The sequence below is a fragment of the Hyperolius riggenbachi genome, chromosome 9 (assembly GCF_040937935.1).
Source record: "Hyperolius riggenbachi isolate aHypRig1 chromosome 9, aHypRig1.pri, whole genome shotgun sequence".
NCBI classification, from domain to species: domain Eukaryota; kingdom Metazoa; phylum Chordata; class Amphibia; order Anura; family Hyperoliidae; genus Hyperolius; species Hyperolius riggenbachi.
This window is the reverse complement of record NC_090654.1, coordinates 193,029,490-193,045,419: the sequence shown is the minus strand read 5'-3', so window position 1 is coordinate 193,045,419 and position 15,930 is coordinate 193,029,490. Positions and strand designations below refer to the sequence as shown.

Sequence of the window (15,930 nt, the reverse complement as noted above, 5' to 3'; positions counted from 1 at the left end):
TGGACCGAGCAACTGCCATTCACTAAGTGCTTTTGAAATAAATATATCCCTGAGAATCCTGTCACTTCTGTCAAATTTCTACTACCTACTGTAAGTGACAGCAACATAGGAGAAAAGTACTTTATGGCTCATTTTACTCTGGAAAAATGTACTTCTTATTTGTATATGTTTGCACATATTTTAACCACTTCACAACTAAGGGGTTTTACCCCTTGAGCACCAGAGCAATTTTCACCTTTCAGCGCTCCTTCCATTCATTCTATAACTTTATCATTACTTTACCATTCAGTCTATAACTTTATCATTACTTATCACAGTAATGATAAAGTTATAGACTGTTGAACACAAAAGGCAAGGCCATGCCTGGCTACAAATCCTTAAAGTGAACCTCCGGACTAAAAATCGACTCAGCAGCACTGAAAGGGCTTGATGTTTGTTTAACAGTTTCACAACATCAGAACTTTGTTTCTCTTATACAAGCCTCATTTTTAGCTGCACAGAAGAAAACTGCCCAGGCTTTTTTCCCCTGATGCTGTGCAAAGCATGATGGGATTTCTGATTTTGTTGTTCTCGTTCTGCTGTTTTGGTGCATTTTTTTTTTTTTACATTTTGAATTTGACATTTGAAGCCTAGCGTGTGCAGCTGGGAGGGGTAATCAGGACACAGGACAGTTGGAACTGTGTTTCCTGCTCCTTGTCACCTCCTTTCAACCAAAAAGATGGCTGCCCCCATGACAAAGATGGCAGCCCCCATGAATCACAAACATTTGCCTGTTCTTTTAAAACAGGGTGGGTAAGAGATTATATTACCTATCTATTCTAATTAACATAACTAATGTAACTTTATGACAGTATGTTTGTTTAGGCTGAAGTTCCCCTTTAAGCAGTGGCTGGATGGTGTAATGGTGAAGGGCTCTGCCTCTGACACAGGAGACCAGGGTTCGAATCTCGGCTCTGTCTGTTCAGTAAGCCAGCACCTATTCAGTAGGAGACCTTAGGCAAGTCTTCCTAACACTGCTACTGTTTATAGAGCGTGCCCTAGTGGCTGCAGCTCTGGTGCTTTGAGTCTGCCAGGAGAAAAATAAATGTTATTTGTCTTGTCTAATTTTTCTTTTGGATTGAGCATAAATGGTACATGCTAGGTTAGCTTCAGCTAGTAGTGTTGGTGGTATAATGGATATGTTAGTTACCTACCATACACTGAGACCTGGGTTCAATTTCCAGCCACGGTATGTAAGCTGGCTTTTGAAATACTGTAAGGCTGCGTCCACACTAGGTCCGGAAACGTATCCGTGGCTGCGTTTTTCAAACCTGATGAAAAACGGAGTCCCGGATACTAATGTTTAAAATAGCAGCCAGCCTCACCCAAGTAAAAAACGGATCCGTCTGCGTTTGCGGGGATCCGTTTTCAAAACCTGAACGGAAGGTCCGGACCTGCTGCATTTTCACGCAACGGATCAGGACCACGGATACACGCAGGGGTAGTGAAAGCAATGAGAAAACGCATCTCCAGCTCCACAGGCAAAAAACGGATGTGAAAACGGATAGCCTGAGCTTTATGATTGGCCCAAAAAATCCTCCCACTCCTTCCTAATGATAGAGACGTTTTCTGTCAGGGAAAAACCTGAACGGAAACTGATACAAAACTGATGCAAAACTGATGCACTTTCATCAATTTGCAGTACGGTGGGTACTTCCCCTGATCCGGACTGCAGTGTCCGTCCTGCAACCGGGTCTGGTGTGGACCCAGCCTAATTCCCTGGCAGATGAGACCCTCCTCCCTCTCCTAGTAGGAGGGAGGAGGGAACAGTTAGGAGAGGAGGAGGGAAATTAAACTCTCCCTAGCAGAGTGTGTAGCAGCTGTCCCTTAACTAATTAGTGTAGGCAGACGAGTGAGTAAAATGGCACAAGGACCTTGCCTTGTATAAGGGGGGGTGGGGCTCCAAGAGTGAGTGCAGTCTGATTGGCAACAATGTGCCTGCTGACTGTGATGTAGAGGGTCAAAGTTTTGCTCAATAGAGCATTATGGGGCGAATCGAACTTCCGGGAAAGTTCGCCTTTGGCAGGCGAACGCGAACCACCAAAGTTTGCCGGGAACCGTTGGTCGGCGAACAGTTCGGGACATTTATACTTATCAGTGTGAGTAAGGGTGAGTAACCTCTCATTTAAACTCTCATTAGCAGTGGTGCTCAAATACCCCTTTTTAAAATTCGAGTTTGGTCGAATTCGAATAGTAAATTATTCGAGGTCAGTCGAATATTCGAGTCGAATAAATTTTACTATTCGATTCGACCTCGGACTTCGAGCTCACTATTCGAGTCGGTATTCGAGCTCATTATTCGAGCTGACTATTCGAATTGGCCTTAAATAGCTTCCCAACACTTGTTTTGAGGGTTAATGATGCAAGAAACATATTTTTTTCCAAGTGACAACAGCAAGTGATTATGTGGGGATGTTCCTTTAAAAAAAAAAAAAGGTGAAAAGAGAAGTTGTGTCCAGAATTTTGTTCAGTACTGTATATACTTCTTCTTCTTCTTCTTCTTTATCTTCTATATCTTCTTCTTCTTCTTCTATATCTTCTTCTTCTTCTTCATCTTCTTCTTCTTCTTCTTCATCTTCTTCATCTTCATCTTCTTCATCTTCTTCTTCATCTTCTTCATCTTCTTCATCTTCATCTTCTTCATCTTCTTCTTCATCTTCTTCATCTTCTTCATCTTCATCTTCTTCATCTTCTTCTTCATCTTCTTCATCTTCATCTTCTTCATCTTCTTCTTCTTCTTCTTCTTCTTCATCATCTTCTTCTTCATCTTCTTCATCTTCTTCTTCATCTTCTTCATCTTCATCTTCTTCATCTTCTTCTTCATCTTCTTCATCTTCTTCTTCTTCTTCTTATTCATCTTCTTCATCTTCTTCTTCTTCTTCTTCATCTTCTTCATCTTCATCTTCTTCTATATCGTCTTCTTCTTCACTTATTTCTCTTTTCATTTTTTTTTTTTTTAAAGAAATGCAGCTATTTTTGAGCGTAACAACAAATAGCTGGTGGCGCACGCATGTTGGAAGCGCCATTGTATGTGCTCCCTGGCAGTGGAAACACACAGACAGCAGGAGGTAAATTTAGCAGCAGGAGGAGGAGGATGAGTGTGTGGCAGCATGCAGTCAATGAGGCAGGCAGCGTGACATAATAGCCCTGGTACCTAGCGGTGATACCATGGCTGTAAATAAACACAACAGGAGGTCCCAGACAGCGGTCGTGCAGCCCACATTGTGTCCAATACACAACTGGGACAACACAGTTTTCAACCCGGGCACCTCAGAAAAATTAAACCTTTTTTTGTAATGGTTTTGTAGTTTTGGTTTTACAACCAATTACACAGATATATAGCTATTTTTTGACGTAATAGCTGGTGGCAGAGTGGCAGCAGAAGGTAAATCTGTGTACCCTGGCGGTGGGAAACACAGACAGACAGCAGCAGCAGCAGGAGGAGGAATGGAGGAGAGTAATTATGTGAGCAGCTATTGTTTGACGTAATAGCTGGTGGCAGTGTGGCAGCAGAAGGTAATTCTGTGTACCCTGGCAGTGGGAAACACAGACAGACAGCAGCAGCAGGAGGAATGGAGGAGTAGTGTGAGTGTGGCAGCAGGTAGGCAGCGTGACATAATAGCCCTGGTACCTAGCGGTGATACCAGGGCCGTAAATAAACACAACAGGAGGTCCCAGACAGCGGTCGTGCAGCCCACATTGTGTCCAATACACAACTGGGACAACACAGTTTTCAACCCGGGCACCTCAGAAAAATTAAACCTTTTTTTTTTTTTAATGGTTTTTTGGTTTTTGGTTTTACAACCAATTTAGCTATTTTTGGACGTAATAGCTGGTGGCAGAGTGGCAGCAGAAGAAGGTAATTCTGTGTACCCTGGCAGTGGGAAACACAGACAGACAGCAGCAGCAGGAGGAGGAATGGAGGAGTAGGCGAGCAGCTATTGTTTGACGTAATAGCTGGTGGCAGAGTGGCAGCAGAAGGTAAATCATCTGTGTACCCTGGCAGTGGGAAACACAGACAGACAGCAGCAGCAGCAGCAGCAGGAGGAGGTATGGAGGAGCAGTGTGAGTGTGGCAGCAGGTAGGCAGCGTGACATAATAGCCCTGGTACCTAGCGGTGATACCAGGGCCGTAAATAAACACAACAGGAGGTCCCAGACAGCGGTCGTGCAGCCCACATTGTGTCCAATACACAACTGGAACAACACAGTTTTCAACCCGGGCACCTCAGAAAAATTAAACCTTTTTTTTTTTTTAATGGTTTGTTTGGTTTCGGTTTTGCAACCAATATAGCTATTGTTTGACGTAATAGCTGGTGGCAGAGTGGCAGCAGAAGAAGGTCATTCTGTGTACCCTGGCAGTGGGAAACACAGACAGACAGCAGAAGGGCAGTACACAGCAGCCCACTGTAGGTGTAAAATGTGTGGCTGCAGGCGACGTAATAGTCAAAGTGAACCAGGCTGGCTTAGTGAGCAGGAGCCAGGAGGTGGTAAAGGGTGGTAAGGCACATTAACGATGGTTCCGGCAGCCAGTTCATGTCCCCCTCTCGCCGACAACAGGGGCCAGGAACTCGCCTTCCACCCACGCCTGGTTCATCTTGAGAAACGTCAGTCTGTCCACAGACTTGTGAGACAGACGTGAGCGTTTCTCGGTGACCACGCCACCAGCTGCACTGAAGCAGCGCTCGGACAGCACGCTGGAAGGGGGGCAGGACAGCACTTCCAGGGCGTACTGCGCTAGCTCGCTCCAGATCTCCATGCGCTTGACCCAATACTCCATGGGATCAACAGGGGCATCGCTGTCAAGCCCGCTGTACGACCCCATGTAGTCAGCCACCATGCGGGTCAGGCGCTGGCTGTGACCGGAGGAGGATGCTGCTGCATGCATCTCCTCTCTAGTCACTGCTGCCGGAGCCTCTACAGTCCTGTAGAGCTCGTGGCTGAGAGACAGCAGGTCTGTGGGGCGCTTGCTGCTGCTGGATGCAGGCACCTGCTGCTGCCTCTGTGCTGGCTGCTGGACAGTGGGGGTGGAAGGCTGGGGGAAGGCTTCCTCCAAGCGCTCAACAAGGGCCTGCTGCAAGCTCCTTATTTGTTGCGCTGGGTCTCCTCCTGCAGGCGGCAGGAACTGGCTCAACTTCCCCTTGAGGCGTGGGTCCAACATCATGCTGATCCAGATGTCCTCCCTCTGCTTCATCTGGATCACCCTGGGGTCCCTGCGCAGGCACGCCAGCATGTGCGCTGCCATTGGGAAGAGGCGGGCCACGTCTGCTGGCACATCGACGTCAGTGCTGTCCTCATCCTCCTCCTCTGCCGCCTCATCCTCTCTCCACCCCCGCACCAACTCAGCTGCGCTGTGCTGATCCCCCTCATCAGCAGCCAGGTCAGGGACCTCCACCAAGTCCTCCTCCTCCTCCCCCTCAGAGGTGGACTGCGCAGCTGGTTGCCGCTCCTGCTGGTCCAAGGCTGCCGCTCCCTGTTCCAGCAAACCATCGAGGGCCCTGTTCAGCAGAGAAACCAGGGGCACCCACTCGCAGACCATAGCATCGTCCCTGCTCACCATGTTTGTGGCCTGCAGGAAGGGAGCCAGCACAAAGCACACCTGCTGCATGTGCCTCCAGTCATCATCGGGGACGATGGACGGGATGTTGCTGGTCTTGTCCCTTCTCCGAGCTGCGGAAACAGTGGCCAGGGCAAGGTACTGGTTGACAGCGTGCCTCTGTTCAACCAGACGCTCCAACATCGCCAGGGTGGAGTTCCAGCGAGTCGGAACGTCAATGATCAGCCGATGGCGTGGCAGATCCAGCTCCTTTTGCACGTCTTCCAGGCTCGCACAGGCTGCAGCCGAGCGCCGGAAGTGACGCACAACATTCCTTGCCGTTTCCAGCAGTTCGCCCATCCCCTGGTAGGTGCGCAGGAACTTCTGCACCACCAGGTTCAGCACGTGGGCAAGACAGGGGATGTGGGTCAGGTTTCCCCTGTCTATGGCAGCAACCAGATTGGCCCCATTGTCGGACACCACCTCTCCGACTCTGAGGCCTCTGGGGGTCAGCCAAATCCTCTCCTGCTCCTGGAGTTTGGCCAACACGTGAGCTGCCGTCAGCTTGGTCTTGCCAAGGCTGACCAAGTGCAGCAGCGCTTGGCAGTGGCGGGCCTTCACGCTGCTGCTGAGGCGGGGGGTTTGGCCAGGTGTGGCGGAGGATGGCAGAGGATCGGAGGAACCCGCTGCAGTTCCCCTGACCCTGCGGGGTGGCACCACCCACTGTGTTGCTGCTGCTGCTGCTGCTGTGCCCGCTGCTGCTCTCCCATCCTCACCCCCTTCCACCAAGCTGACCCAGTGGACAGTGAAGGACAGGTAGCGGCCTGTCCCGAAGCGGCTGCTCCAGGAGTCCATGGTGACGTGGACCCTTTCACCAACCGCGTGCTCCAGCCCTCGCTCCACATTGGCCATCACAAAGCGGTGCAGTGCTGGAATGGCCTTGCGGGAGAAAAAGTGTCTGCTGGGGAGCTGCCAGTCTGGGGCTGCACAAGCAAGCAGCGCCCGCATGTCGCTCCCCTCCTGCACGAGCGTGTACGGCAGGAGTTGGGAGCACATGGCCCGTGCCAGCAAGCCGTTCAGCTGCCGCACGCGATGGCTGCGGGGAGGCAGAGCCCTAACCACCCCCTGGAAGGACTCGCTCAAAAGGCTCTGGCGTGGCCTTTTGCTGACACGGGAATCACCAGACACAGCGGAGGAGGCCACTGAGGACTGGCTGCCAGAACAGGCCTCAGTGTCGGCGGCAGGAGTTGCAGAGGGGGGAGGAGCAGTGCGTTTCCGCACTCCTGCTGGTGCTGCTGGAGGAGCAGGAGGGCGGGTGGCTGCTGTTGCTGCTGCTGAAGGCTGTGCAGTGATGGGTGTGGTGCCACTGCCAGCACCAGATGCCTTCAGCCTCTGGAACTCCTCATGCTGGTGGAAATGTTTAGCCGCAAGGTGGTTGATCAGCGAGCTGGTGCTGAACTTTAAGGGGTCTGCACCTCTGCTCAACTTCCGCTGACAGTGGTTGCAAGTGGCGTACTTGCTGTACACAGTGGGCATGGTGAAAAAGCGCCAGATTGGTGACAGAAACATCCCCCTACGGCATGGAAGCGCTGCTGCCTGTCTCCCTGTGGTGGTTGGGGGGGGGGCTTGGGTGCGGCTGGTGGTGGTACTGGCTGATGCTGCTGCTGCTGCTGCTGAGCCTGAGACACCAGCAGGCTGTGGGTCGCTGCCAATGCTTGCAATGATGCGCCTCCTTGCAAGGCCCACAAGCGCATCCTCCTCCTCCTCCGAGCTGCTGAGGACGACATCCCCTGGAGGTGGTGGCACCCAGTCTCTGTCTGTCACCGGGTCATCAACATCATCCTCCCCCTCCTCAAACATGTCCTGCTGGGATGATGACCCCCCAAACTCCTCTCCTGATTAGTGTTGGGCGAACAGTGTTCGCCACTGTTCGGGTTCTGCAGAACATCACCCTGTTCGGGTGATGTTCGAGTTCGGCCGAACACCTGACGGTGCTCGGCCAAACCGTTCGGCCATATGGCCGAACTAAGAGCGCATGGCCGAACGTTCCCCGAACGTTCGGCTAGCGCTGTGATTGGCCGAACGGGTCACGTGGTTCGGACCCGAACGCGCTCTGATTGGCCGAACTGTCACGTGGTTCGGGTAAATAAATACCCGAACCACGTCATATCTCCGCCATTTGTCTGTGGGTTTAGCTTTGGGTAGGCAGGCAGGGTAGTTCGCGCTCCAGCCACGCTAGCCAGGGTCCCCCCCAGTCATTGTGTGTCACTGCTGGGAACAGTAGTACACCGCTCGTTCAGCCACACTATATAGCATTCTGTGTACTGTTCTGTGTCTGCTGGGAACAGTGGTACACCGCTCGTTCAGCCACACTATATAGCATTCTGTGTACTGTTCTGTGTCTGCTGGGAACAGTGGTACACCGCTCGTTCAGCCACACTATATAGCATTCTGTGTACTGTTCTGTGTCTGCTGGGAACAGTAGTACACCGCTCGTTCAGCCACACTATATAGCATTCTGTGTACTGTTCTGTGTCTGCTGGGAACAGTAGTACACCGCTCGTTCAGCCACACTATATAGCATTCTGTGTACTGTTCTGTGTCTGCTGGGAACAGTAGTACACCGCTCGTTCAGCCACACTATATAGCATTCTGTGTACTGTTCTGTGTCTGCTGGGAATAGTGGTACACCGCTCGTTCAGCCACACTATATAGCATTCTGTGTACTGTTCTGTGTCTGCTGGGAACAGTAGTACACCGCTCGTTCAGCCACACTATATAGCATTCTGTGTACTGTTCTGTGTCTGCTGGGAACAGTAGTACACCGCTCGTTCAGCCACACTATATAGCATTCTGTGTACTGTTCTGTGTCTGCTGGGAACAGTAGTACACCGCTCGTTCAGCCACACTATATAGCATTCTGTGTACTGTTCTGTGTCTGCTGGGAACAGTAGTACACCGCTCGTTCAGCCACACTATATAGCATTCTGTGTACTGTTCTGTGTCTGCTGGGAATAGTGGTACACCGCTCGTTCAGCCACACTATATAGCATTCTGTGTACTGTTCTGTGTCTGCTGGGAACAGTAGTACACCGCTCGTTCAGCCACACTATATAGCATTCTGTGTACTGTTCTGTGTCTGCTGGGAACAGTAGTACACCGCTCGTTCAGCCACACTATATAGCATTCTGTGTACTGTTCTGTGTCTGCTGGGAATAGTGGTACACCGCTCGTTCAGCCACACTATATAGCATTCTGTGTACTGTTCTGTGTCTGCTGGGAACAGTAGTACACCGCTCGTTCAGCCACACTATATAGCATTCTGTGTACTGTTCTGTGTCTGCTGGGAACAGTGGTACACCGCTCGTTCAGCCACACTATATAGCATTCTGTGTACTGTTCTGTGTCTGCTGGGAACAGTAGTACACCGCTCGTTCAGCCACACTATATAGCATTCTGTGTACTGTTCTGTGTCTGCTGGGAACAGTAGTACACCGCTCGTTCAGCCACACTATATAGCATTCTGTGTACTGTTCTGTGTCTGCTGGGAACAGTAGTACACCGCTCGTTCAGCCACACTATATAGCATTCTGTGTACTGTTCTGTGTCTGCTGGGAATAGTGGTACACCGCTCGTTCAGCCACACTATATAGCATTCTGTGTACTGTTCTGTGTCTGCTGGGAATAGTGGTACACCGCTCGTTCGCCACTGTATAGCATTGTGCTCTGTGTCGCTGCTGGGAATAGTGGTACACCGCTCACCCGTCACTGTATAGCATTGTGCTCTGTGTCGCTGCTGGGAATAGTGGTACACCGCTCACCCGTCACTGTATAGCATTGTGCTCTGTGTCGCTGCTGGGAATAGTGGTACTGTATAGCATTTCTGTACTGCCACTGTACTGCTGCCAGTCAGCGTGTACTGTAAGGATAAGTGAAATGAGGAAGAAATCCGGTGAAAGAGGGAGGGGCAAGGGAAGAGGTGTTTCCCCTGACGGTTCACGTACAGGCCACAGGGGAGCACCCAAGAAAACCCACTCAATACCGCCCATGTTGTCCAGGACAACAACCCTCACAAATCCAAAAGAACAGGACCAGATAATTACTTGGATGACCTCTCAAGCGTCCAGCAGTGGGTTAAGCAGCACCAGCACATCACGCACGAGGTCCGAGTCCTCAGCCAGTTACAAGGAGCCAGTGGGCACAAAGCTGACACAACCGGCAGCGACACCACGCACACAACTGCCAGATAACCAGTCCGATGAATTACCTCAGGACACAATGGGGTATTCGCAGGAGCTATTCCCAGCCCAACAAACTTCCACCTTTCAAAGGTCAATGGAGGAACAGCCAGAAATGTTGTGCCTGGATTCACAACCGTTAACTGTGGGAAATGCACCGCGCACTGAAATACAAGGCGAGTCCGAAGAGGACTCGGAAACCCAAATCCCAGAGCAATTTGGGCAGGAGGGGTTGCAATTGCAGGAGGTCGGCCGACAAGATCTGGAAGACGACGTTGGAGTGTGCTGCGCAGAGGTTGTTGTGGGGAGCTCTACTCCACGGCGGTGGCCCACAATGACATATGACGAGTTTGAGGAGATGGAAGAGGAGGGTATGGACAATGTGGACAGAGACCCAGATTTTGTTTGTGAACGAGAACATCGCCGTCGTAGCAGCAGCACAGATGAGTCTGTTGAAGAACACACTGCTGCACGAGTTCGCCTTGTGCCACAAGGTAGGCGGCGCGCAATTTCAGGCACCACAAGCGTGGAAGTTCAAGTGAGAGGCAAAAGAGGAGCAAACAGAAATCGCCAGCAAGGAGGCAGGTGCTCCAAAGTCTGGGCTTTCTTTGAAGACTGCACTGAGGATGTTACCATGGCGATTTGCAAGGTGTGCAAGACCCGCCTGAGCAGGGGGAAAAATATTAACAACCTCTCCACCACCAGCATGAGCCGTCACATGCTATCCAAACATCCCACTCTTTGGGCAAACGCGTCAGGACAGGGTACCAGAAACAACACTGCCTCCCTTGGGTTCACCAGACTCACCACCAGACCCGCCTCAGCAGCAGCAGTAGCCCAGCCATTGCGTGGTTCACAACATTCACAAACATCAGACGACGCTGACACTGTCACTTTCCGGAGTAGTGCTCTTGAGGTCTCCCAGTGTTCATCAAACACAACAACCAACAGCCCTTCTGTGTGCAGCGCTACGGTTCAGTTGTCTGTGTCGGAGATGTTTGAGCGCAAGAGGAAATTGCCAGCAAATGACCCCCGGGCCGTGGCAGTAACAGCCAGCATAGCCAAGCTTCTGGCCTGCGAAATGCTGCCATATCGATTGGTGGAGACAAACAGCTTCAAGGGCATGATGTCAGTGGCCATCCCACGTTACGTGGTTCCCAGCCGCTACCACTTTGCACGCTCTGCAGTGCCTGAGTTGCATGAGCACGTGGTCAGCAAAATAACCCGAAGCTTGAAGAATGCCGTTGCCTGCAAGGTTCACCTCACCACTGACACCTGGACGAGTGCGTTCGGCCAGGGTCGATACATCTCCCTTACCGCGCACTGGGTGAACCTTGTGGAGCCTGGCAGCGATTCCTCACCTGCTACGGCACGGGTGTTGCCCACGCCACAAACAGCTGCACCGCCGTCCCTCCCACTGGATAACAGCAGCACCTACCTCTCTGACTCCTTCTCCTCCAACGCATCTCAAAGCTGTACCTCATCCGGAAACGCTAACCCAGCAGCAGTAGGATCGTGGAAGCAGTGCAGCACAGCTGTTGGCATGCGTCAGCAAGCGTTGCTGAAGCTAATCTGCCTTGGGGATAAGCAGCACACAGGGGAGGAAATTTGGAGGGGAATAAAGGAACAGACGGATTTGTGGCTGGCACCGCTGGACCTGAAACCGGGCATGGTTGTGTGTGATAATGGGAGTAATCTCATTCGCGCTTTAAGGTTGGCTAAGCTGACACACATCCCTTGCCTGGCGCACGTGATGAACCTAGTAGTTCAGCGGTTCCTGAGGACATACCCAGGCGTGCCCGATCTGCTGTTGAAGGTGCGTCGAGTGTCCAAACATTGTAGAAATTCCAGTACTGCTTCGGGGGCACTCGCCAAGATGCAGGAGCGCTTCAATCTCCCCCACCATCGCTTGCTGTGTGATGTCCCTACGCGCTGGAATTCTACGCTGCACATGCTAGCCCGCTTTTGCGAGCAGAAGAGTGCAGTGGTCCAGTACATGACGGCGCAGTACCGAGGCGCATCCGGCCAGCTGCCAAGCTTCTGTGGATCCGATTGGGCCAACATGTTGGACCTCTGCCAAGTCCTCCAAAATTTTGAGCAATCCACGTTGCTTGTGAGCAGTGACAACTCTTCAGTCAGCATTACCATACCACTGCTGTGTTTACTGAAGAGGTCGATGTTAAAAATCAAGGAAACAGCTGTCATGATGCAACTGGGGGAATCTGAAGGAGAAAACGATCAGCGTGATGGTACCAACATCAGGCCATCCGCCTCAGGGAACGCTGGCCCCAGCAGCTATGACGAAGAAGAGGAGGAGGAACAGCTGGAGTTGGAGCAGGAATTTCATGCCACCACTGACGAGGGCCAGAGCGGTGCACGTTGGACTTCCACAATTCAACGCGAATGGTCAGCAGAAGCAGACCAGGAGGAAGGTGACGACTATGATGCATCACAACAACTATCACAACGCTCACAAGAGGATGATGAGGATTCTGGTAGGACTCTGGCACACATGGCTCAATTCATGCTAGACTGCATTGAACGTGACCCACGCATTGTGCGCATTCTGGACAACACCAATTACTGGGTTTATACCCTTCTGGATCCACGGTACAAACACAATGTTCCAAAACTGCTTGAAGAAAGAGTCAGACAGGTCAAAATGGAAGAATACCAGCAGGCCCTTGTGGAGACTTTAGAGAGGAGATTGACATCCTCCCCCTCCTCTAGCCAGTTGTACGCAGACAGACTGACTTCCGCAAACCCAGGACGACCAGGAGGGCAGCAAACAACGCAAGCCGCAGCTAGTACCCAAAAGGGAATGGTATCGGCAGTGTCCTTGGAGTGGGAAAATTTTCTGACACCCATGCAGCCGCAGCCCACTGAACAGCAAGCGTGCAGATCCACCTCCAACACCGATCGCCTGGAGAAGATGGTCAAGGACTACATGTCAGATGGCGTAGCTGTGTCGAACCATCCATCTGCACCCTTCAACTATTGGGTATCGAAGCTAGACACCTGGCACGAACTGGCAATGTACGCAATAGAGGTGCTGGCTTGCCCGGCAGCCAGCGTTATGTCGGAACGCTGTTTCAGTGCTGCCGGAGGCATCGTCACAGATCGGCGTATCCGCCTCTCTACAGAAAATGCAGACCGTCTGACTCAAATTAAAATGAATCAATCCTGGATTGGAAATGACTACGCAACACTCCAGGACCCCAACCAAGTAACATGACCAATGAACATCTGGGATGGTGTTGCGTTTCCGGGCCCTGTTTATTGAACCTCTCATCTGTATTACATTTATGACTGCATGGCGGCAAAAAGCATTGCTGCTATATCCGCACGCTTTTTGTCCACATGCAAGGCCTGGGTTGTTGTGTCTCACAAAGCGTGGCCTTCTCCTCCTGCGCCTGCTCCTGTTCCATCACGTCTGCTGCTGCTGGGTTAGCGTTGCCGCGTGGTCCCTGTTTATTGAACCACTTATCTTTATTACATTTATGACTGCATGGCGGTACAAAGCATGCTATCCGCACGCTTCTTGCCCTCATGCAAGGCCTGGGTTGTTGTGTCTCACAAAGCGTGGCCTTCTCCTCCTGCGCCTGCTCCTGTTCCATCACGTCTGCTGCTGCTGGGTTAGCGTTGCCGCGTGGTCCCTGTTTATTGAACCACTTATCTTTATTACATTTATGACTGCATGGCGGTACAAAGCATGCTATCCGCACGCTTCTTGCCCTCATGCAAGGCCTGGGTTGTTGTGTCTCACAAAGCGTGGCCTTCTCCTCCTGCGCCTCCTCCTGTTCCATCACGTCTGCTGCTGCTGGGTTAGCGTTGCCGCGTGGTCCCTGTTTATTGAACCACTTATCTTTATTACATTTATGACTGCATGGCGGTACAAAGCATGCTATCCGCACGCTTCTTGCCCTCATGCAAGGCCTGGGTTGTTGTGTCTCACAAAGCGTGGCCTTCTCCTCCTGCGCCTGCTCCTGTTCCATCACGTCTGCTGCTGCTGGGTTAGCGTTGCCGCGTGGTCCCTGTTTATTGAACCACTTATCTTTATTACATTTATGACTGCATGGCGGTACAAAGCATGCTATCCGCACGCTTCTTGCCCTCATGCAAGGCCGGGGTTGTTGTGTCTCACAAAGCGTGGCCTTCTCCTCCTGCGCCTCCTCCTGTTCCATCACGTCTGCTGCTGCTGGGTTAGCGTTGCCGCGTGGTCCCTGTTTATTGAACCACTTATCTTTATTACATTTATGACTGCATGGCGGTACAAAGCATGCTATCCGCACGCTTCTTGCCCTCATGCAAGGCCTGGGTTGTTGTGTCTCACAAAGCGTGGCCTTCTCCTCCTGCGCCTGCTCCTGTTCCATCACGTCTGCTGCTGCTGGGTTAGCGTTGCCGCGTGGTCCCTGTTTATTGAACCACTTATCTTTATTACATTTATGACTGCATGGCGGTACAAAGCCTGCTATCCGCACGCTTCTTGCCCTCATGCAAGGCCGGGGTTGTTGTGTCTCACAAAGCGTGGCCTTCTTCTCCTCCTGCGCCACCCTCCTCCTGTTCCATCACGTGTGCTGCTGCTGGGTTAGCGTTACCGGTCCCTTTTCCTGGAACCTCTTATATGTATTACATTTATGACTGCATGCCGACAAAAAACATGTTACCTGTGCAAAGAAAACAGACATTTCCCGCATTTAAAAGACAGTTTTCCCTTTGAAACTTTAAAATCGATTTTCTCAAAAACTATAAGCTCTTTTTGCTAATTTTTTTTTCCTCTTGTACCCACTCCCAAGGTGCACATACCCTGTAAATTTGGGGTATGTAGCATGCAAGGAGGCTTTACAAACCACAAAAGTTCGGGTCCCCATTGACTTCCATTATGTTCGGAGTTCGGGTCGAACACCCGAACATCGCGGCCATGTTCGGCCTGTTCGGCCCGAACCCGAACATCTAGATGTTCGCCCAACACTACTCCTGATGCATGGATGGGCTGCTTGACTGTCGCCACAGTCTTGCTGTCCAATCCCTCATCCCCCAAAGTGCCCATCAGCATCTCCTCCTCCAAATCGCCAACAACAGCAGACAATTGACGCATCATGCCTGGGGTCAAAAGAGTGCTGAATGACAGGTCGGCGACTGACGGTGAACTGGCCTCCTCCCCAGACCCTGCTGGGCGGCTGCTGCGAACAGGGGTGGTGGTGGTGGTGGTGAGGGTGGAGGCCTCGGATGCAGAGCTGATGCAGAGCTGCAGAGCTCGGATGCAGAGATGCAGAGCTCGGATGCAGAGCTGCTCATCCTCCGTCATGAGTTGCACCACAGTGTCTGCATCCTTTTCCTCAATGGGACGTTTCCGACCCGGCTGGAGGAAAATGGGAGCAGGTGCTACACGCTGCTGCTGCTGTGTCTCTGCAGCGTGAGTTGCAGATGCTCCTGCTGGGCGGCGCCCAAGGCGTCCACGGCCAGTGGCTATGGGAGGAATGTTAGCCACTGACGCTGCTGCTGCTGCTGCGGAACTGTGCATGGTGGCGCGCCCGCGGCCGCGGCTTGCCACAATGCTGCTCCCTCTCCTCCTGATTCCCTTGCTGCCCTTCCCCTTGCCCAAACCGCGCTGGCTGCCACTTCCAGACATCTTCAATGTTTTGGGCGTATAGACAAAAGTTTTTTAAAAGGGCGGGTGAAAAGTGGGGTACTTTAATGGAGTGGGTTGGTTGGTGAGGTGACTGAGTGAGTGTCCCCTAGTACAGTAAGTAAGTAGTAACAGTCAGGAAGTACAACTAGCAGTTACAATAATCAGTAGTAATCACAAGTAAATTTAGTGTGTGTACACTCAGACAGTGAGTGCACGCAGGCAGGAGCTAGTAGCCTATGAACACAGTGACTGAGTGTCCTAGACTCCTAGTACAGTAAGAGTAAGTAGTAGCAGTAAGAAGAACTAACTAATTACAATAATCAATCAGCGATCAGAAGGAAATGGAGTGTGGGTGTGTGTACACTCAGACACTGAGTGCACGCACGCAGGAGCTAGTAGCCTATGAACACAGTGACTGAGTGTCCTAGACTCCTAGTACAGTAAGAGTAAGTAATAACAGTAAGTAGAACTAACTAATTACAATAA

At 51.5% G+C, this 15,930-nt stretch overlaps 1 long non-coding RNA gene across 2 annotated transcripts in view; it reads left to right on the top strand.

The window, feature by feature from the left end:
• The first annotated feature begins 6 nt into the window (after window positions 1-6).
• Window positions 7-15,930, top strand: part of LOC137531805 (uncharacterized) — a 33,896-nt gene continuing 17,972 nt past the window's right edge. For both annotated transcript variants that reach the window (XR_011023761.1, XR_011023763.1), the window contains exon 1: window positions 7-90. This is a non-coding gene — a long non-coding RNA (uncharacterized lncRNA). The remainder of the gene's footprint in view (window positions 91-15,930) is intronic.